Source organism: Carassius carassius, chromosome 21, assembly GCF_963082965.1.
Source record: "Carassius carassius chromosome 21, fCarCar2.1, whole genome shotgun sequence".
Lineage (NCBI taxonomy): Eukaryota > Metazoa > Chordata > Actinopteri > Cypriniformes > Cyprinidae > Carassius > Carassius carassius.
Genome location: NC_081775.1, coordinates 28,948,730 through 28,971,099, shown reverse-complemented (window position 1 = coordinate 28,971,099; position 22,370 = coordinate 28,948,730). Strand labels below are relative to the sequence as shown.

Genomic DNA, 22,370 nt, shown 5'->3' with positions numbered 1-22,370 from the left:
CCAATATTTTATTCACAATAGAACATAGATAACGTAGCAAATGTTTAAACTGAGAAATTTTACACTTTTATCCACTTAATTAGCTCATTTAAAATTTAATGCCTGCTACAGGTCTCAAAAAAGTTGGCACGGGGGCAACAAATGGCTAAAAAAGCAAGCAGTTTTGAAAAGATTCAGCTGGGAGAACATCTAGTGATTAATTAAGTTAATTGATATCAGGTCTGTAACATGATTAGCTATAAAAGCTTTGTCTTAGAGAAGCAGAGTCTCTCAGAAGTAAAGATGGGCAGAGGCTCTCCAATCTGTGAAAGACTGAGCAAAAAAATTGTGGAAAACTTTAAAAACAATGTTCCTCAACGTCAAATTGCAAAGGCTTTGCAAATCTCATCATCTACAGTGCATAACATCATCAAAAGATTCAGAGAAACTGGAGAAATCTCTGTGCGTAAGGGACAAGGCCGGAGACCTTTATTGGATGCCCGTGGTCTTCGGGCTCTCAGACGACACTGCATCACTCATCGGCATGATTGTGTCAATGACATTATTAAATGGGCCCAGGAATACTTTCAGAAACCACTGTCGGTAAAAACAATCCGCCGTGCCATCAGCAGATGCCAACTAAAGCTCTATCATGCAAAAAGGAAGCCATATGTGAACATGGTCCAGAAGCGCCGTCGTGTCCTGTGGGCCAAGGCTCATTTAAAATGGACTATTTCAAAGTGGAATAGTGTTTTATGGTCAGATGAGTCCAAATTTGACATTCTTGTTGGAAATCACGGACGCCGTGTCCTCCGGGCTAAAGAGGAGGGAGACCTTCCAGCATGTTATCAGCGTTCAGTTCAAAAGCCAGCATCTCTGATGGTATGGGGGTGCATAAGTGCATACGGTATGGGCAGCTTGCATGTTTTGGAAGGCTCTGTGAATGCTGAAAGGTATATAAAGGTTTTAGAGCAACATATGCTTCCCTCCAAACAACGTCTATTTCAGGGAAGGCCTTGTTTATTTCAGCAGGACAATGCAAAACCACATACTGCAGCTATAACAACAGCATGGCTTCATCGTAGAAGAGTCCGGGTGCTAACCTGGCCTGCCTGCAGTCCAGATCTTTCACCTATAGAGAACATTTGGCGCATCATTAAACGAAAAATACGTCAAAGACGACCACGAACTCTTCAGCAGCTGGAAATCTATATAAGGCAAGAATGGGACCAAATTCCAACAGCAAAACTCCAGCAACTCATAGCCTCAATGCCCAGACGTCTTCAAACTGTTTTGAAAAGAAAAGGAGATGCTACACCATGGTAAACATGCCCCGTCCCAACTATTTTGAGACCTGTAGCAGAAATCAAAATTGAAATGAGCTCATTTTGTGCATAAAATTGTAAACTTTGTCAGTTTAAACATTTGCTACGTTATCTATGTTCTATTGTGAATAAAATATTGGCTCATGTGATTTGAAATTCCTTTAGTTTTCATTTTATTAAAATTTAAAAAACGTCCCAACTTTTCCGGAATTCGGGTTGTATATATATATATATATATATATATATATATATATATATACATATATATATATATATATATATATATATATATATATATATATATATATATGTGTGTGTGTGTGTGTGTGTGTGTGTGTGTGTGTGTGTGTGCTCTTGTTTTTGTGACATATCAGGACACAACTCTGTATAATGACATGGGTATGACACAGGAATTACAAGGAGAGGGTGACTTATGAGGACATAACCCATGTCCCCATTTTTCAAAACGCTTATAAATCATACAGAATGAGTTTTTTTTTAAGGTAAGTAAAAATGCACAAAGTTTCCTGTGAGGGTTAGGTGTAGGGCCATAGACAATATTCAGTTTGTACAGTATAAAAACTTTTATACCTATGAGATGTCCCCACTTTTCACAAAAACAAACGTGTGTGTGTGTGTGTGTGCGCGTGTGTGTGCGTGTGTGTGAGTGTGTGTGTGTGTGTGTGTGTGTATAAAACCAATAACAAAAACAGCAAGAAGAACCTTTTTAGGGGAACAGACCAGTGCACAATTATGTAATGTAGAAACCATTTTCAGCCCAGGATATTTCTCTGGTCCTGGTCTGTATGGCAGGACAAAGGAATTAAATTTGCATTTAAATAACCTCTTTCATCCTCGTAAGGAGCCAAAAATGACTGAGGTAAACTCAAATCTCTTTCTCAGCTGCTCCCCGAAATGATACGGTTCACAGCGACACCAAATTTAAAGCCCTTCCCAAATCTAACTTTACAAGACTTGTTCTGTATCAATGCACGTGGATCACTAAATTGCCACCTGATGCCTGTAATCTGCTTTTTCAGGTTACAGAAGCTCTTCAGAAGTCTGTGTTTAGAGTATGATTGGCTTATTCATGGCTAAATCCCTGCTCGCTGCTAATCTCAACTTGTGAAACTAGAAAAAGCTTAATCACCTTATGTCACTAACCAGATCACACTCAGAACGCTTATGATAATGACAGGACTGAACTGCTGTGACACAAAGATTTATGTTTTTTTTTTTTTTTTTTAGGATCACAATATTATCATTATAAAGGAAACATCATTATATTCTTCAAAGCCTAGCACTAATGGCCTCAGATAACTCAGGAGGGAGAGATTCACTAACAAGCCCATAGAATTCACCAGAGACCTCATTGAGGAACTCAACGGTCAGCTAATTTATGTTTGGAGCAGCATACTGCTAATAGAGTATTTCTGCAAAATGCAGCATGTATACAGTATAAGGTATATGTGAAGTCCATGTATGCATAAAATGAAACAGAGTGACATTTTACTTGAAAGAAAAGAAAATAATGATTAATAATAATAATAATAATAATAATAATGAAAATATATTCTCATGTCTCTTCATCTGAAAAAAATAATAATAATACTAAATTGGAGAAATTTAACATTACATCATCACTTGTTCGCAAAATAAAATAAAATACTGGGCTTTAAAGGAATAGTTCACCTAAATATGAAAATTTGCTAAAACATTTCTGCAAATGTTTCTTCATTGGAACAATTTTGGAGCAATGTACAATTACATTACCAATTATTGCTCACCAATGAAAACAAAATAAAGTTTTTAAAAAAGGTTTTTAGTTTTTGTGTTTTACATTTTTTTTTTTTTTTTTTTTACTTTTTACTTTTGGTAGCATTTTAGTTCGACAGATGTTTTGAAAATGTGACAGCAACTTTCATGTGACAATGTATTTATTGTAGAGAATGTATAATTATTATTTTTACAATGTATTGAATTTCCTTCTGAATTTAAGAACTCCCAATGAAAAAGAAACCACCAAATGATTTATTTACAACAGATGTTTACCTTTTTTATTTTTAATGAAATGATGTGCTTTACATTTTCAAGCCTGTAGCCTAGCCTGAACCCTTCTGTACCAGTTAGTAAAGGTGCTTTAGATGTTCAGAGCTATTTAGTCTAACATTAATACCACCTTTTTCATAAGAATGTTTTTACCAACTCCATTAGGACTGGATCCCTCTCTACCTCTCTGTTGTAGCATAATAACGTTCACTTGTGCGACGTCTCGTGTCCCTGTATCTGGATGCCAATCGAATACCACCGGGTGCTGTGAGGGAAGTGAAACTTTCTGTGGATTATTTTTAACTGCTGCTTCTGCATGTAATCGATAGTAATATCTGCCATGACTAGTTGCTGAGCCAATGTGAGCTGATCTCCAGATGTGCGTTTTTTGTTTTTGCTTTTGTTTTTTATAGGAGAGTGCATCTGGTCATGGCCTCCTGTTGCTTTCACGCATGAGCAGCAGATGAATGCTGATCTGACGATGGCTACTCTTTGCCATAATGAGACATTGATTTTGTGCTGTCCAGAGAAAAATCCATCCCAGACTGCTAATCAGACCTCGGCTCTGAGGATTTGGGACAAAAACAGATGCAGTGGATGACATCTTCATAAAGAAATCAATTAACATGCTTGCCTGTACTAAGCATTTATCAATAAGACATATAGGACTAGATTTTTTGCCTTACAATATAATAATTATAAGAATATGCACTGTGAAATATTACCGGATTACACCTATAGAACTTACAAACAAACAATATATATTTAATAATTATTAAACGGACAGACGGACAGACAGACAGACAGATAGTCAGACAGATAGACATAGGTTTAGAATTTTATTTAATTAATACTATTAAAATTAATATTTTTAAAGAATCACACAATGAATCTCATATTTACTGCATGTCTGAAATGTTATTCAGTGAAGAGAAGCAGTAAGATATTGATACTACAAAAGAAACATCTTGGGTTACGCACAGCATGGTTCCCGAGAGGGAACAAACGCTGCACCCCCTGCGGGGTACACTGGGCAATGCCACCAGCATTACCAGTGTCTGAAGCACGTTTGAAACAACACCAATCCTATTGGTTCACATGGTCCATGACATCATAGGCGGGGTGCCTGGAAGTATAAAAGGGAACCTGGTGAATATGTCACCAACTTAGTTGTCTGATGGAGACAGGAACAGGCAGGCTGAAGGCATGGGGAGGGGGTGCAGCGTCTCTTTCCTTCTCAGGGAACCATGGATCTTCGGCAGCGTGTCCCTCCTTCTTCCTGGGTTTCGGCACCAATGTAACAAAGTTTGTAAGTCGGGAAGAAGGAGGCGGGAACCGGTGAACATTTAAATAAAACTTTAATAATAAAATAAACACAAAAAAGTCGGGAAGTCGTGGCCTAATGGTTAGAGAGTCGGACTCCCAATCAAAAGGTTGTGAGTTCGAGTCCCGGGCCGGCAGGAATTGTGGGTGGGGGGAGTGCATGTACAGTTCTCTCTCCACCCTCAATACCACGACTTAGGTGCCCTTGAGCAAGGCATCGAACCCCCAACTGCTCCCCGGGCGCTGCAGCATAAATGGCTGCCCACTGCTCCGGGTGTGTGCTCACAGTGTGTGTGTGTGTTCACTGCTCTGTGTGTGTGTGCATTTCGGATGGGTTAAATGCAGAGCACAAATTCTGAGTATGGGTCACCGTACTTGGCTGAATGTCACTTCACTTTTTCACTTTTCACTTTAAACAGCGTGACAGTCCCTCCTCGTCGACAACTGTCACACACAAACAAAAGCAAAAACATAATAAAACCCAGGCCTGGTCCTCTCTCGTCCTTCATTGTCCTTACTCGTCCCTTTATCATTCTGGAGCTCCTCTGTGGGACCGGTGAGTACAGGACAGGTGTCGCTCATCTCCAATTACTCCACCGGCCTCGCTCTGTTCCCACGGCCCTCAGCCCCAACCCACTCATCACAGTTGCATCATACAGGGCAGAATTTACAAAATGAAACCAGAAATAATCCATTGTTAAAAACAACCGCAATTATAATTATAGAAATATGGCTGCAGAAGTGTAGTGAAAAACGTTGTTATTAACATGCTAATTTTACTAAATTGTATGCTTATAAAAGTAAATTAACGTCCAGCCTCAATTATGATTTCATTGGATACCACATATCAATATTATTCTTTCATCACATTAATAATACATGCATTTGGAGCAATGTCAACATTCATGAATAACGCATGTTGCCATTGTCATTCTCCATTATTTCTTTGTAGGTTCAATTATTTATAAATTTTTGAAACAAGGTAATCAGCTCACAATTACAGTTCCTCATTTTGCATTTCATTTCCTATCCAAATACGTTTTTGGAGGTCAAATTTACAAAACCAGATTGGACTCCACAGGTTTCAACAGAATGCTGTGCCTTTAACAAAAGGTCCCTGAAACAAGTTTGTTTTTTAACAGTTAGCCTGGAAATTGAACTTGACCTATAATTATTGCGGTGCCCACTTGATAGATTCAGTCAGTGCATTTTTATTAAACCGTATTGGAAGAGAACAAAACATTTGGGAAATAAACTTGGGCATGCAACGAATCTTAAATGTGCTCAGGCAACACATTTATTTCCTCTGAGTCTGTCAAACTGAGAACATCTATCTTCTGTAGCGGACGCTCCCAATGCTCTATTTTTGGAGACGGCATCAGTCAGACTCTCTGCACAATGTGGTCATCATCTAAATGTGAAGAAAATCTGTGGCAGAGAATGAAAAAAAAAAAACAATTGCAGAAGAGCAATTAAGATTGAGATATGGGAAATAGTTGTGAAGGCTTGTCGTCACTCCACAGGAAAATGTTCTTTACTGTTCGAAATGACACTCTATATAAAGTAATGAGAACGTACATCATCTTCAAGCTTCAGGTCACTGAGGAACAAGGTCTTCACTAATCAATACACCAATAATGAGAACGCCTTTCCTATCTATCATGCCAGATCACATACATTTAGTTACAACATATTATCTTATGGATACCACTTATAGAACTTAGAAAAAAAGTACCATGTAAGTTCTGTTGTACTTTAAATGTAGACATTGATTAAACTGAAAGCTCAAGTTTCCTTTGACACCCAGACAAAAACAACACTGGGCTTTAAATAGTTTACCCCAAAAGGAAATATTGCTGAAAATACACTTACCCTCAGGCCTTCCAAGATGTAGATGAGTTTGTTTCTTTGTCAGAACAGATTTGTAGAAGTATAACATCACATCACTTGCTCACCAATGAATCCTCTGCAGTGAATGGGTGCTGTCAGAATGAGAGTCCAAACAGCTGATAAAAATATCACAATAATCCACAAATAATCCAAACCACTCTACCAATTAACTTCTTGTGAAGCAAAATGTAGTGTGTTTATAAGAAACAAATGCATCTTTAATCATTGCATTATGTTTTGGGTCAATTTGACCCTTTTGATTTTCAAGCTGTTGGAAATACCAGTCATTCTGGTATTTAATTTTTTATATTTTGTGACTTTTTCATATTTATGGCCATGAACATGCATGCAAAGTAAGGAAACACTGATGTGTTTTGAAGTGCACACAAATAATTTTCTAACCATTTTGTTGTTCGTGGGTCAATTGACCCACTTTTTTCCTTTTTTCCCCCCAAGGCAAAAGTACAGACCCAAATTAAATATATTTCTTGGTTAAATGTTGTTTAAGAAATTAGCTTTTTTTTCATTATTTCCAGTGCTGAAAAATTCTTAGACTCAAGCGGTAAAATTAAGCTATCATTTCTATTTTCATCGTATATGAAATACTATTTAACTTATCTTTTCTTCCAAATATTTTGTGCATTTTTCTCATTTAGAAATGAACATGAATTTTTTTTTTCACCTAGGATGTCTGTGAAAAAAAAAAGAATTTGCATGTTTATATTTGATCTGTGTATTAAGTGACAGCAGCATAATATACAGTCAAGTCACCTTTATTTATATAGCGCTTTAAACAAAATACATTGCGTCAAAGCAACTGAACAACATTCATTAGGAAAACAGTGTGTAAATAATGCAAAATGATCTCATCTCTGTTCAGTTAATCTCTGTTCAGTTAAATAGTGTCTGTGCATTTATTTGCAATCAAGTCAACGATATCGCTGTAGATGAAGTGACCCCAACTAAGCAAGCCAGAGGCGACAGCGGCAAGGAACCGAAACTCCATCGGTGACAGAATGGAGAAAAAAACCCTGGGAGAAACCAGGCTCAGTTGGGGGGCCAGTTCTCCTCTGACCAGACGAAACCAGTAGTTCAATTCCAGGCTGCAGCAAAGTCAGATTGTGCAGAAGAATCATCTGTTTCCTGTGGTCTTGTCCTGGTGTTCCTCTGAGACAAGGTCTTTACAGGGGATCTGTATCTGGGGCTCTAGTTGTCCTGGTCTCGGCTGCCTTTCAGGGCAGTAGAGGTCCTTTCTAGGTGCTGATCCACCATCTGGTCTGGATACGTACTGGATCCGGGTGACTGCAGTGACCCTCTGATCTGGATACAGACTGGATCTGGTGGCTACGGTGACCTCGGAATAAGAGAGAAACAGACAAATATTAGCGTAGATGCCATTTTTCTAATGATGTAGCAAGTACATAGGGTGTTATGGGAAGTGTTTCCAGTTCCGGTTTACCTAATTAATGCAGCCTAAAAATCCTTTAACGGATTTGGATATTAAAAGCATATTAGTATGTTATGTGTAAGCCAGGTTAAAGAGATGGGTCTTTAATCTAGATTTAAACTGCAAGAGTGTGTCTGCCTCCCGAACAATGTTAGGTAGGTTATTCCAGAGTTTGGGCGCCAAATAGGAAAAGGATCTGCCGCCCGCAGTTGATTTTGATGTTCTAGGTATTATCAAATTGCCTGAGTTTTGAGAACGTAGTGGACGTAGAGGATTATAATGTAAAAGGAGCTCATTTAAATACTGAGGTGCAAAACCATTCAGGGCTTTATAAGTAATAAGCAATATTTAAAATCTATACGATGTTTGATAGGGAGCCAGTGCAGTGTTGACAGGACCGGGCTAATATGGTCATACTTCCTGGTTCTAGTAAGAACTCTTGCTGCTGCATTTTGGACTAGCTGTAGTTTGTTTACTAAGCGTGCAGAACAACCACCCAATAAAGCATTACAATAATCTAACCTTGAGGTCATAAATGCATGGATTAACATTTCTGCATTTGACATTGAGAGCACAGGCCGTAATTTAGATATATTTTTGAGATGGAAAAATGCAGTTTTACAAATGCTAGAAATGTGGCTTTCTAAGGAAAGATTGCGATCAAATAGCACACCTAGGTTCCTAACTGATGACGAAGAACTGACAGAGCAACCATCAAGTCTTAGACAGTGTTCTAGGTTATTACAAGCAAGAGTTTTTAGGTCATATAATTAACACCTCTGTTTTTTTTCAGAATTTAGCAGTAAGAAATTACTCGTCATCCAGTTTTTTATATCGACTATGCATTCCATTAGTTTTTCAAACTGGTGTGTTTCACCGGGCCGCGAAGAAATATAGAGCTGAGTATCATCAGCATAACAGTGAAAGCTAACACCATGTCCCCTGTTGAGATCTCCCAAGGGTAACATATAAAGCGTGAAGAGTAGCGGCCCTAGTACTGAGCCTTGAGGTACTCCATACTGCACTTGTGATCGATATGATACATCTTCATTCACTGCTACGAACTGATGGCGGTCATATAAGTACGATTTAAACCATGCTAATGCACTTCCATTAATGCCAACAAAGTGTTCAAGTCTATGCAAAAGAATGTTGTGGTCAATTGTGTCAAACGCAGCACTAAGATCAAATAAAACTAATAGAGAGATACACCCACGATCAGATGATAAGAGCAGATCATTTGTAACTCTAAGGAGAGCAGTCTCAGAACTATGATACGGTCTAAATCCTGACTGGAAATCCTTACATATACCATTTTTCTCTAAGAAGGAATATAATTGTGAGGATACCACCTTTTCTAGTATCTTGGACAGAAAAGGGAGATTCGAGATTGGTCTATAAGTAACTAGTTCTTTGGGGTCAAGCTGTGGTTTTTTGATGAGAGGCTTAATAACAGCCAGTTTGAAGGTTTTGGGGACATATCCTAATGACAATGAGCAATTAATAATAGTCAGAAGAGGATCTATGACTTCTGGAAGCACCTCTTTTAGGAGCTTAGATGGTATAGGGTCTAACATACATGTTGTTGGTTTAGATGATTTAACAAGTTTATACAATTCTTCCTCGCCTATAGTAGAGAATGAGTGGAACTGTTCCTCAGGGGGTCTGTAGTGCACTGTCTGATGTGATACTGTAGCTGACGGCTGAATGGTTGCAATTTTATCTCTAATAGTATCGATTTTAGAAGTAAAGTAGTTCATAAAGTCATTACTGCTGTGATGTTGGCAAATGTCAACACTTGTTGAGGATTTTTTTTTGTTAATTTAGCCACTGTATTGAATAAATACCTGGGGTTATGTTTGTTTTCTTCTAAAAGAGAAGAAAAGTAATCGGATCTAGCAGTTTTTAATGCTTTTCTGTAGGATATGTTACTTTCCCGCAAAGCAATACGAAATACCTCTAGTTTTGTTTTCCTCCAGCTGCGCTCCATTTTTCGGGCTGCTCTCTTTAGGGTGCGAGTATGCTCATTATACCATGGTGTCAAACTGTTTTCCTTAACCTTCCTTAAGCGTAAAGGAGGAACTGTATTTAAAGTGCTAGAAAAGAGAGAGTCCATAGTTTCTGTTACATCATCAAGTTCTGAAGTTTTGGATATGCTAAGGAACTTGGATACATCAGGAAGATAACTTAAAAAGCAGTCTTTTGTGTTAGAAGTGATGGTTCTTCCATACTTGTAACAAGAAGTAGGATTTACAATTTTGGCTATATGAAGTTTGCACAAAACTAAATAATGATCTGAGATATCATCACTTGGCTGAATAATTTCAACACCATCAACATCAATTCCATGTGACAGTATTAAATCTAGAGTATGATTTCGACAATGAGTAGGTCCTGAAACGTGTTGTCTAACACCAATAGAGTTCAGAATGTCTATAAATGCTGATCCCAATGCATCTTTTTCATTATCAACATGGATATTAAAATCACCAACTATTAAGACTTTATCTGCAGCCAGAACTAACTCGGATGTAAAATCACCAAACTCTTTAATAAAGTCTGTATGGTGCCCTGGTGGCCTGTATACAGTAGCCAGTACAAACATAACAGAGGATTTATCATTAACATTTGTTTCTCTGGATAATTTTATATGAAGTACCATTACTTCAAACGAGTTATACTTGAAGCCTGCTCTCTGAGAGATCCTGAAAACGTTGTTATAAATTGAAGCAACACCTCCACCTTTGCCTTTTAGACGTGGCTCATGTTTATAACAGTAATCTTGGGGGGTGGACTCATTTAAAATAATGTAATCATCAGGTTTTAGCCAGGTTTCTGTAAAACAGAGTACATCTATACATCTAAGATGTATACAGAGTACAGAGTACATCTAAGATCCAATAAAACTAATAGAGAGATACACCCATGATCAGATGATAAGAGCAGATCATTTGTAACTCTAAGGAGAGCAGTCTCAGTACTATGATACGGTCTAAATCCTGACTGGAAATCCTCACATATACCATTTTTCTCTAAGAAGGAATATAATTGTGTGGATACCACCTTTTCTAGTATCTTGGACAGAAAAGGGAGATTCGAGATTGGTCTATAATTAACTAGTTCTTTGGGGTCAAGTTGTGGTTTTTTGATGAGAGGCTTAATAACAGCCAGTTTGAAGGTTTTGGGGACATATCCTAATGACAATGAGGAATTTATAATAGTCAGAAGAAGATCTATGACTTCTGGAAGCACCTCTTTTAGGAGCTTAGATGGTATAGGGTCTAACATACATGTTGTTGGTTTAGATGATTTAACAAGTTTATACAATTTTTCCTCTCCTATAGACGGTTTCATCGGGCGCACGCGCCTGGACCTAAGTTAACTTCCGGTCTGTGTTGTGTATATCAGTCTGGCTGCGGTGCCTTCTACAAACGCAGTTAAAGGTGATGAGTTGACTGAAGTTGGGCTCAGGTGGTTGTGCTGCGGGATGTGTTTCCCATACATTTATTTATTTTTGGAGACTCACCACAATTTTAAAACTGATCGATTTTCAAAAAGGCTTCGTTGAATGAGTAACGTTATGTACTGCAGGTTTAATAATAATAATTCCTTACATTTATATGTTTAAATATCAAAACGAGGCACAGGTGTTTTTTATATCGCTGTATTTCTGAAGGAAGACTTGCATGTTATATGCCTGATAAAGCAGCGTGTGAGCGTACCAGCTCTGCTTTGTTTACAACTGTTACTGGGGAAACCTCTATTTCTCGCGCTTTACGTCTATGCTTTAAAACATCTCCTGCTGGCAAAGAATGAATTTGCATTTTCATTAAGTCCGCCTGATCCACGCAGCAAACATATTTTGTTTGTTATCAAAAAATATCTACTCTAGAGGGACTTGGCTGTTGTTATTGATTCTATTTGGAAGTCTACCGGAAGTTAAGTTAGGTCCACAAAAGCGCGCATGCGCAGTAACGTTTGTTTATATTGTTGCCGTTGAAACCGTCTATAGTAGAGAATGAGTGGAACTGTTCCTCAGGGGGTCTATAGTGCACTGTCTGATGTGATACTGTAGCTGACGGCTGAATGGTTGCAATTTTATATCTAATAGTATCGATTTTAGAAGTAAAGTAGTTCATTAAGTCATTACTGCTGTGGTGTTGGGAAATGTCAACACTTGTTGAGGCTTTATTTTTCATTAACTTAGCCACTGTATTGAATAAATACCTGGGGTTATGTTTGTTTTCTTCTAAAAGAGAAGAAAAGTATTCGGATTTCTTTTCAACAGGTCAGGTCTGCCCCAAAAGCTCGTCCAATTGTCTATGAAACCTATGTTATTCTGTGGGCACCACTTAGACATCCAGCCATTGAGTGATGACAATCTGCTATGCATCTCATCACCACGGTAAGCAGGGAGGGGACCAGAGCATATTACAGTGTCTGACATCGTGCTTGCAAGTTCACACACCTCTTTAATGTTATTTTTAGTGATCTCCGACTGGTGAAGTCGAACATCATTAGCGCCGGCATGAATAACAATCTTACTGTATTTACGTTTAGCATTAGCCAGCACTTTTACATTTTCCAAGATGTCAGGCACTCTAGCTCCCGGTACACATTTGATTATGGTGGCTGGTGTCTCTATACAGTACCTATACTTCAGTCTACGCTGTTAATATGAGCCAAACATTAAATTAAAAGCAGAAAAAAACTACTTCTATTGCTTTAATGAGAAGACATTCCTTACATGAATGCTGGTTTTAAATGCTCTAGAATGAAGATAAACATGGCAGATTATGTGCAGAGAGAAACAGTCGTTGGCGGAGCCTGTAAAATGTGACATAAAATTTTACAGATTCTGCAAAAGGCTTGTTCTGAGACACTGCTTATGTTTTATGGGGATTGAAAAAGGAGTGTGTGGATTTTTGTCATTATAGGGTGTTTGTGTACACACACTGCCAAAACACATTTATGTTCAAGCAACATGTAAAAGTGAATTTTGCATATGATAGGTGCCCTTTAATGCATTTTTAACTTCAAACCATTGATTCTGGATACAGTCTGAGTCCTCTATTCATTATATTACTTTCTTCAGTGAATAAATAGTCTCAGCTGAGAGATAAATGCACAGATGTTTCAATCAAAACACTCTAAGACTCTTCTATACAAAGGACTCTTGGACTCTCATTCTCATGCCACACATTCACTGCAGAGGATCCATTGTTGAGCAAGTGATGTAATATTACATTTCTCCACATCTTTTTTTCATAAAGTAACAAACTCATCTACATCTCGGATGGCCTGAGTGTGAGTACATTTTCAGTACAATTTCCATTTCTATTCCTTTAATGTTTCCTTTAATGTCCTTTAGTAGAAAGAGACCATCTGCATGGTTCAAAACGATCTTACAGTGACAAAAGCAGAAATCAATGCTGTATTCAGGGAAAAAATAATTAACAAACAATGGAGAGAATCACCCATTTAACATCGATGGAGGCTTAAAGGTCAAACATACATCAGCTTGCATCGAAGACAAATAATTATTAGTGCTTCCATATAGACTCAGGCTCAATAATTCAACTATTATCCACCTTAAAACATCAAAGTGACAAGGCATTCACAATATCTTGCTACACAGCAAGATAAGTGCTAGGACTGCATGTCCGTGAGCTTTTAAGACATGAAATGTGAAAGTGGTGATGACCTGTCAAATCAAATAACCAGTCCTATTTCAGGGGATTCACTGTGATTGTTTCACCATTATTGAGATGCTAATTAACCCTCTCAGACAGGCTGTCAGATGAAAAACTAGAGAGCTCTTCAAAACACTTCACTGTCAGAGCCGGTAAATCCACAGCCCTGTAAAGTAAAGAAAAATGCTCTCCCAGCACAAAGCTTGTGAATGCAAAGTTCACAGAACAGCTCCTCTTAAAAGACGCTGTCCTTTTCTAATGCTGAAATATTCCTGAAGAGTCTAAACACTGAGGATTTGTGACTTTTTAAAAAACTCTGCTGAGCACTGAGCACTGTGACTCAACCAATGGTGTGATTGTGAGGAAGAGCCTGTTTTTGTGAACAAAGCACAATAACATTCAAACGTTTGGGTGTCAGAAAGGTTTTTTTAATGTTAACGTTTTTTCTGTTCACCAAGGCTGCATTTATTTGATCAAAAATATATTGAAAACAATATTATGAAATATTATTATAATTTAAAATAAATGCTTTCTATTTACATATATATTAATTATTACATAGATATTAATTATTGGACCAAAAAACACTACTCAGAATCTTGTAGATTACAATCTGCAACTAGACGGATGTACTGTTACTTCCTCTACAGTCAGAAATCTGGGTGTTATATGAGACAGCAATTTGTCTTTTGAAAATCATATTTCCCATGTTACAAAAACTGCATTCTTCCATCTTAGAAACATTGCCAAGCTACGAAACATGTTATCTGTTTCTGTTGCAGAAAAGCTAGTTCATGCATTCATGACCTCTAGACTGGACTATTGTAATGCACTTCTAGGTGGTTGTCCTGCTTCATCAATAAACAAGCTACAGGTAGTCCAAAATGCAGCAGCTAGAGTCCTTAAGAGGTCAAGAAAATTTGATCATATTACCCCAATTTTACAGTCTCTGCACTGGCTACCTATTAAGTTCCGTATCAGTTACAAATTATCATTACTTACCTATAAGGCCCTAAATGGTCTAGCTCCTGCGTACCTAACTAGCCTTCTACCACACTACAATCCATCCCTAAGGTCACAAAACGCTGGACTTTGGGTAGTTCCTAGGATAGCAAAGTCCACTAAAGGAGGTAGAGCTTTCTCACATTTGGCTCCCAAACTCTGGAATAGCCTTCCTGATAATGTTCGTGGTTCAGACACACTCTCTCTGTTTAAATCTAGATTAAAGATTTAAGATTTAAGATTTCTTTCGCCAAGCAATCGAATAATGTATCTCTTAAATTGTGAGTATAGTTGCATCTGATCAAATGTGCATTCTTATTCATTATCTTGGGTTAAACTAATTTTACTTTGTTGGATCAGCAGCTATGCTAATGATGTCTCTATTTGTTTCTATGTTTTGCCACGGGATGTAACTAGGATTTACACAAGCTCCAGTCTGGATCCAGAACACCTGAGAAGAGATGATGCTGACCCTCAGAGGACCCCAGATGATGCTAACCCTGAATCAACAACAGAACTAACAAATATTGCTACAAGTGTGACTGCATCATATAATAATTATTAATTAATAATATTAATAATGTTCATCGTCTGGCTGACTACGTCTTGTATTATTTTTCTAAAAATCCTGTCATACGTGCACAAACTGACACTCACCACTTATAAGCTATTACTAAATATTGTAGAAACATAATTTTCTGTAAAGTTGCTTTGTAACGATTTGTATTGTAAAAAGCGCTATACAAATAAACTTGAATTGAATTGAATTAAATGTATATAAAAATGTCATCTATTCTAAGCTGAATTTTCAGCATCATTACTCCAGTCTTCAGCATCACATGATCCTTCAGAAATCATTCTAATATGCTGATTTGCTGCTAATTTCAAAGGTTTCATTCCATAAGGTAAAGAGTTCATAAAGTTAAGATTTCTTAATCATTCCTTTGAGCATAAATGCATTAAATTCTTTCAAAAAAATAAAATAAAAATAATTGAGAATGAATGAATGAACCCAAACTTGAATCCAAAAAATGTATCTGCATAAAAGGAAATATGCAAATGCGTTTTACTTCCATAATGTGACATACAGCAAATGTTAATGGAGCCAGACAAACAGTGATGAGTTTTGTGAATATGACTGATACTATAACATGGCTGACTTGCATTTTGTGAAAAGAACAACAATGACCAAATTTAGTTGCAGATTTCAGCACATTCAGCAACTGCTTAAACTGGATTGTGGGTGTTTAATGAATATGACACTGTTTTGGTTCTGAACTACCATGAGCAGTTTACCCAGCTGACTTCAGTATTGGCACAACATCCTTTCATAAAATGGAAATATAATTCCACCTCAGCTTGCCATGTTATATTCGCTCAGTCACACAGAACCGCCACACTTAGTAAATGTGCTTACCTGAAACAATTAGTCATCTTCAAAGAGAGCCTGTTTCACTTTTCTCGGTCACCGTCTGATAGCTTAAACTAAAAAAAAAAAAAAATGTAGTGGGAAGATGAAAGCACACTCTATGCTTTATTCAGTGACTTATTTTAAGAGAAGTTTTGATTATCTACACTTTCTGTCATGAGCAGGATGTCAGCAGGACAGAAAACAAGTTCATTAAGAGAGCGTGAACATCCAGGTGGAATTATGCATCTTCAGAATGAGAACTGGAAAGAACAGACAGTATGACAAGGAGAAAATGAGGAGAGGGGATTCTGGCGCCTACAGGGGATGAATTGCAACCTATTAACTTTAGGTAGATAGGACTGCCACTGTATGCTGTGTTTACCAGTTATCCTCATCTCGCTGTCTAAAGCCATGGTGGAATATGCTGCAAGAAATGAATTTCTTAAAAATAAATGTACTCAAAATACAGCGAAGCCAACAACTTTCAACTGTCCTCAAATAAAAAAAGCTAATCATTTCATTAGTGTAATCAATTCATTATTTAACCAGACAAAAAAGAACAGCCTTTGTCCATATCATGACTTGTGAAATAGAGAATAAATGACTAATGTGGACAGAAATGCAATTTAAATATATATTCATTATCTAAATAAAAGTCTATTTTCAAAATCACTAAGCACTGACATTTAACAATGTTTAAAAGTAGAACTTTCCCTTTTTATATCTTTTGAACTGGCAAAACTCTTTTCAAAATGGGCAATCTGTCAAGATTCCTTGAAAATATTGCTAATCAGGACACATACTGAAGTAGTTCAGACATTTTTCAGCTTTTAATTTTAAATTAAAGCTGTAGTCCGTACATTTCTTTGATTAAAAATTATCCAAAATCAATATCTGAGCAAGTACAAAACCAGCCAGTGTTCAAAACTATCACCTTACTTTAATCTGGATAAAAATGTAATTAAATTAAAAAGTTTATTTATTTGTTTGTTTATTTATATTTTATTTTATTTATTTGTTTGTACATATACAGAAAGTCCACATTCATGTGTCTGTTCTTACTGTGTGTGGCCTCCACATAGTAGAGAGATAAAAATAAAAATACAAAATATCTAATAAATATACTTAATTATAATTAAAAAATGATTTAAAGTGATTTTTTTTTTTGTATTTTTATTTATTAATTTGCATTTGTATGGATGAAGAATATGGGAGTCTAAATGTATTAAATAATAATTAATTTCTTAGTTAACTACATTTGTCAATGTGAAATAATAATTAAAATGATAGTTAATTCATTATATTATATAATTATGTAATTAATATACCTAACTGTAGTTAATTTCAACATTAAGCGAGAGAAAAAAATTATTAACCTACATTAACAAAAGTTTATTAATGCTGCTGCTTTAATTGTTGTTAAATGCATTAACTAATGATAACAAATTAGACCTTTTTGTAGCATTACCAAAATATTGTGTAAAAATAGCTGAAAACGTTGGTTTTCTACAATCTACAGCAACATTTATTCCAATTGCTCCATAAAGTTCATAAAGATAATACAGAAAATATTTGTAATTTTAAAAATGCATTTGACACCACAAGACCATTAGAATGAACTAAACCAGTAAAAAAGGTTTAAAATGTTCAAATAAACTCTCTTATATATAATCTCTCTATCTCTATCTATAAACTATATATATAAAAAATATATATTGCTTATAACAACCTAAAATCTTGATATTAAAAATGCACATTATGTTCATGTCTATTTGCCAATTTCCCATTTATATCAGAATGAAAATGTATGAATCGCTGTCGCAATAATGGTGTTTCCAGTGGGACAAGATTTCAAGCAATGTCAACATGTGGGTGTATCAATTTGCCCTCAATTTGGGCCGCTCTCACTCACTGTAATGATCTGACAAAAGTCACAGTGAACCCAAACTGAGACGGATTATACCTCGCTCATGCCAGACAACAAAGATTGTAAAAGCACAAGAGGGTCTTTTCAATCCAGTTATGACACTGAATCTGCCAAGTCGTTATGTGACATACGCCCAGAAATGCCTTTGTGCTAGCGTTCATCTACTGACCAGAAGAAAAAAAAAGAAAAAAGAAATGTCCTTTGGAATATTGGAATCATGGCTTAGGCTACAAGAAGACAACATGTTTGTTATGAATTCCCACCTTAAGGGATATAAATTGCAAGATGAGTCCAATTTATTCTGCATCAAGGCAATACCAGAGGCTCTGGCATTCAGCGAAGTCATCGGGTAAATCAGATAATGCCAATTTCCCCTGCAGTAATAACAGTTTTAGTTTAATGGAGTACTAGAATGAACCAACTTTGCAATAAATGCAACAAAATAACACTTTATTGGGACTGTTACTTTGGTGGTATACAGAACAAATCCGCTCTTAGATTTAAAACACACGACCACAAAAACACATGGTATATTAGTATTGTAGAATAATATCACAGGTGAAATCTGCTGAAAATGTACACACCTTCAGACCATCCAAGATGTGGATTAGTTTGTTTCTTCATCAGAATAGCATTGCATCACTTGCTCGCCAATGGATGCTCTGCAGTGAATGGGTGCCGTCAGAATGAGAGTCCAAACAGCTGATAAAAACATCACAATAATCCACAAGCAGTGCATTAATTAACGGCATGTTAAGGGAAACATGTTAAGTGTTTTTATCTTCACATCATTCCTTCAAAACTAAAATGTAATCCATAAATAATTAACTTAATCCATAATATAGATGTTTTTTTTTCTCTCTCTCTCTCTGTGAAAAAGTCTGATCTTGATCAGGGGCTTTAGTTTTTTTTTTTTAAAGATGCTAAGAAAAGCCAAAGTCCAAAACCTGACTTGAAATAAAGTTAGAAAGCAATCGGGGTTAAAGCGGTTCCATAAACCACAATTTAAGTTCCTGCAATCTCACTAATTCGATCCAGGTTCAGTGAGTCAAGATACTCTGATGTGTGCGCTTAGTCTAAAGCAGCCCTTAATTGCGATCATGGATCAAATCAATCCACCATGGCAAACAGCAAATATATTTGTGCTATTTAATAAAGTAATAAAGTTAAAAAGTAAAGTGAAATGTGATAATAAAGTCAAATAATTGTATGTGGGAGAGTCAGTGGTAATATCATTGCATTCCTATTGGTCAGTGATAGATAAGTTCAGCTTAGGCTGACAGTTAGCCTGCCCTGGGCCAGGTTAGTTTCCACAGTGACTGAGCTTGAGCTACAGGATGGTAAATGTGCTATACAGAACTAAACAAAGTCACAATAAGTCAGACTAACTGAAATCAGACTAACTGAAAAGTCTGTCTTATTTTATTTTTGACCCTGGAGCACAAAACCAGTATAAAGTCGCTGGGTTATATTCGTAGCAATAGACAAAAATACATTTACATCAAAAAAGTATTGTATGGGTCAAAATTATATGGACATTAAGTAAAGATCATATTCCGTGAAGATATTTTGTAAATTTCCTACTGTGAATATATCAAAACCTAATTTTTGAAAACTTTTGGGATTTGAAGATCAAGGTAAATTGTACTTAATTTGTGTTCTGGGAAACATGCAAGTATCTTCTATTGCTTCTTCTGAAGGATGGTACTTAAAAAAAATTTCAGCACTTTTTTGGCTTGTGGTCTAAATGTAAACATTTTATGTAAAATATCTTACTCAAGATAGTACTAAATAATAAACAATATGCATTTAGTATGTCTCTCTTATTTTGTTAAAATTATTCACATTTTTACAGATTCTACAAGGGGCTCCCAAACTTTTGCATGTCACTGTAGCTCTATACTCCTTCTGTATGTCATTATGTTGTCTGTTATTATGTCTTTAAGGGGAATGTAGGAGAAACATCTGAGACTGAGTTGATGAAATCATCAAACAATGATTGTATTGCTCCCCCTTCAAAGGTTTTATTCAGCACAAGATGTCGTCTTGTTTTTTGGTTTTGTTTTTTGATGTCTTAAAAGCTGAATGTTAATTCAGTCACACATGCTGTGTCCTCCATCTGACAAAACAGTTTGCTAAATGAATTATTTCACTCTGATGAGATAAAACATGATGTATGGAGGTTTAACTCCTTTTTCTCTTGATTTTTCAGCACAGAGAAAAAACATACTATTTCTGATTGAGACTCAAGATTTGTTCAGATGTTAATACCTCTGATAAATCAACATGTTATCTTCTTTCATTTTGATCCCTACAGCTGATGAATTCGTTTTCAGGTCTGTTCCATTTATGGCACATAAAACGTACAGTAATATCTGTGAAAGTTTCATTTGCTTGTGTTATTGTAAGTGAAATGTCTTAATTAACTTGATTAGGAAGGAAGGAAGGAAGGACGGCGTGGCCCAAGCCAGTCTTTTGACTTGAGCTAGTAATTTCAAGCTACCAAAAGACTATCAGATCATCTTAGCAATTGTTTTCTCATTTCCTACACTAACAAGCATCCACAACAACCTAGCAACCATCCTAGCGACACCCTAGCAACCACATGAACAACCTGGTAAACAAACAACAATGTGATAAAAACAGTCAGATCAACTTGGGAACTGCTTGCTCATTTCCTGCACATCATAGTCCAGGTTCATTCATTTATAGACGGTTTCTCAAACTGTCAATACAACTTCCTGCATTTGCTTTCTGAAAAGACATCTCGTCACAGCAGTTAGAGCAGCATTCTGTTCTGCTGCGAGTTTGATCTGAATTTTATCTTGTGTATTTTCTCCTCTGGCCAACATTTTCATCAGTTCCAGTTAATGCCTTCAATATACTTGTGGAGCCGGATCAATTTGACCTCCATAAGCCAGCTGGATATGATTCCATTGACCCTGTCTCTCTGAAAAATTGTGTCTAATATGGTTTTTGTGGCACTATCTCATTGCTTAAATCTCTTTTGACAGGACTGAAGGTCCCGGGGCCCTTAAAGTTGTCTGTCATTTTACTCCTAATTCCAGTTATGAATTTCTACAATGATATTTGGGTAAAAGAACCCAATCAAAACTCTGAATGATGCATCAATGATGGCATTGTGCTACTATATGACCGGATGACCCCTGACCCAGGTTTGGAATTTCCATACTCCATCATAAATGTATTTTCATGCAGTCCTCTTCTTGCCAAAAAAAGCCTTTGTAATAATCAAGTGAAGTTTTATGCTGTGATATGACATAATTGAAAAAAATGACTAATTGACCCACTCTTCAGCTTATTAAAAAAGGGTGGAGGGGTGGCAGACAAAACATAAAATAATATCAATTAAACTATAGCCACAGAGGTCAGAGCTCTCATCCCAGTCTCCACAGTAAACAGAGGTGATTTTCAAAAACAGAGAAAGTCTGTCATCTGCTGTTTTAAATGAGGAACTGAAGTGACTGAAGTGGAGCAATTTGTTGGAGAAAATGTATACCAAGGAATGGTTATTAGTTAATAGTTAAAGAACACTTAAACAAAAACATAAATAAATAAATGTTTACAAAATATGTACACAATATATATATATATATATATATATATATATATATATATATATATATATATATATATATATATATATATATAGTGGTATTATAAGTATTTATACAGAGATAACAAAAAAATAAACTAAACTAAAAATAAAATGAAATAAAAACATGTTTATTTCAACTAGTTTTAATTTAGTTTAACTTCTTAATATCTTAACATAATCTAATTTCAATAAACATTAAGAAATCTATAAGACATTTTAAAAAAATAACAAATCAATCAATCAGTCAATCAAAAAATAATTAAAACTTTACCCCCCCCCCCCCCATAATATACAAGGTAAATTATTAAATTATTAAAATATTTAAATTACAATGATTAAAGGTAAATAAACTAAATTATTTAGTTAATTATCTAAGCTTATATAATAAACTGGGAATAAACTGGAAAGGACTGTTATGTTGTACTTCTGATAATTAAGTAAGTAAAACACCCATAAAAGACAAAAGTAGCCTGTATTTAGTCCATGTGACTTATGGCTTGTGCTCACTTGTCACTGTCCAGAAACCTATTGGTATTGATCTGAGATTAAGCAAATTCTCACATACATTTCGTTTAATACCGAGAGAATACTTTGATTTTAAACAGATTATCTGATTTAAACACTACTGCCTCTACAGTCCACCAGAGTGCACTAAACACCACACTTTAGAAACATCCCACTCAAACATCAACTGCAACAGCGCTC

The 22,370-nt window shown here is 36.1% G+C and overlaps 1 long non-coding RNA gene across 1 annotated transcript; it reads right to left on the bottom strand.

Annotated features, from left to right (window-relative positions):
- Positions 1-5,579: 5,579 nt before the first annotated feature.
- LOC132098088 (uncharacterized) lies at positions 5,580-16,244 on the bottom strand. The gene is made up of 3 exons (XR_009422833.1): positions 16,126-16,244; positions 6,549-6,682; positions 5,580-6,104 (listed from the first exon to the last, which is right to left on the bottom strand). It is a non-coding gene; the product is annotated as an uncharacterized LOC132098088 (long non-coding RNA).
- Between the last annotated feature and the right edge of the window lie 6,126 nt (positions 16,245-22,370).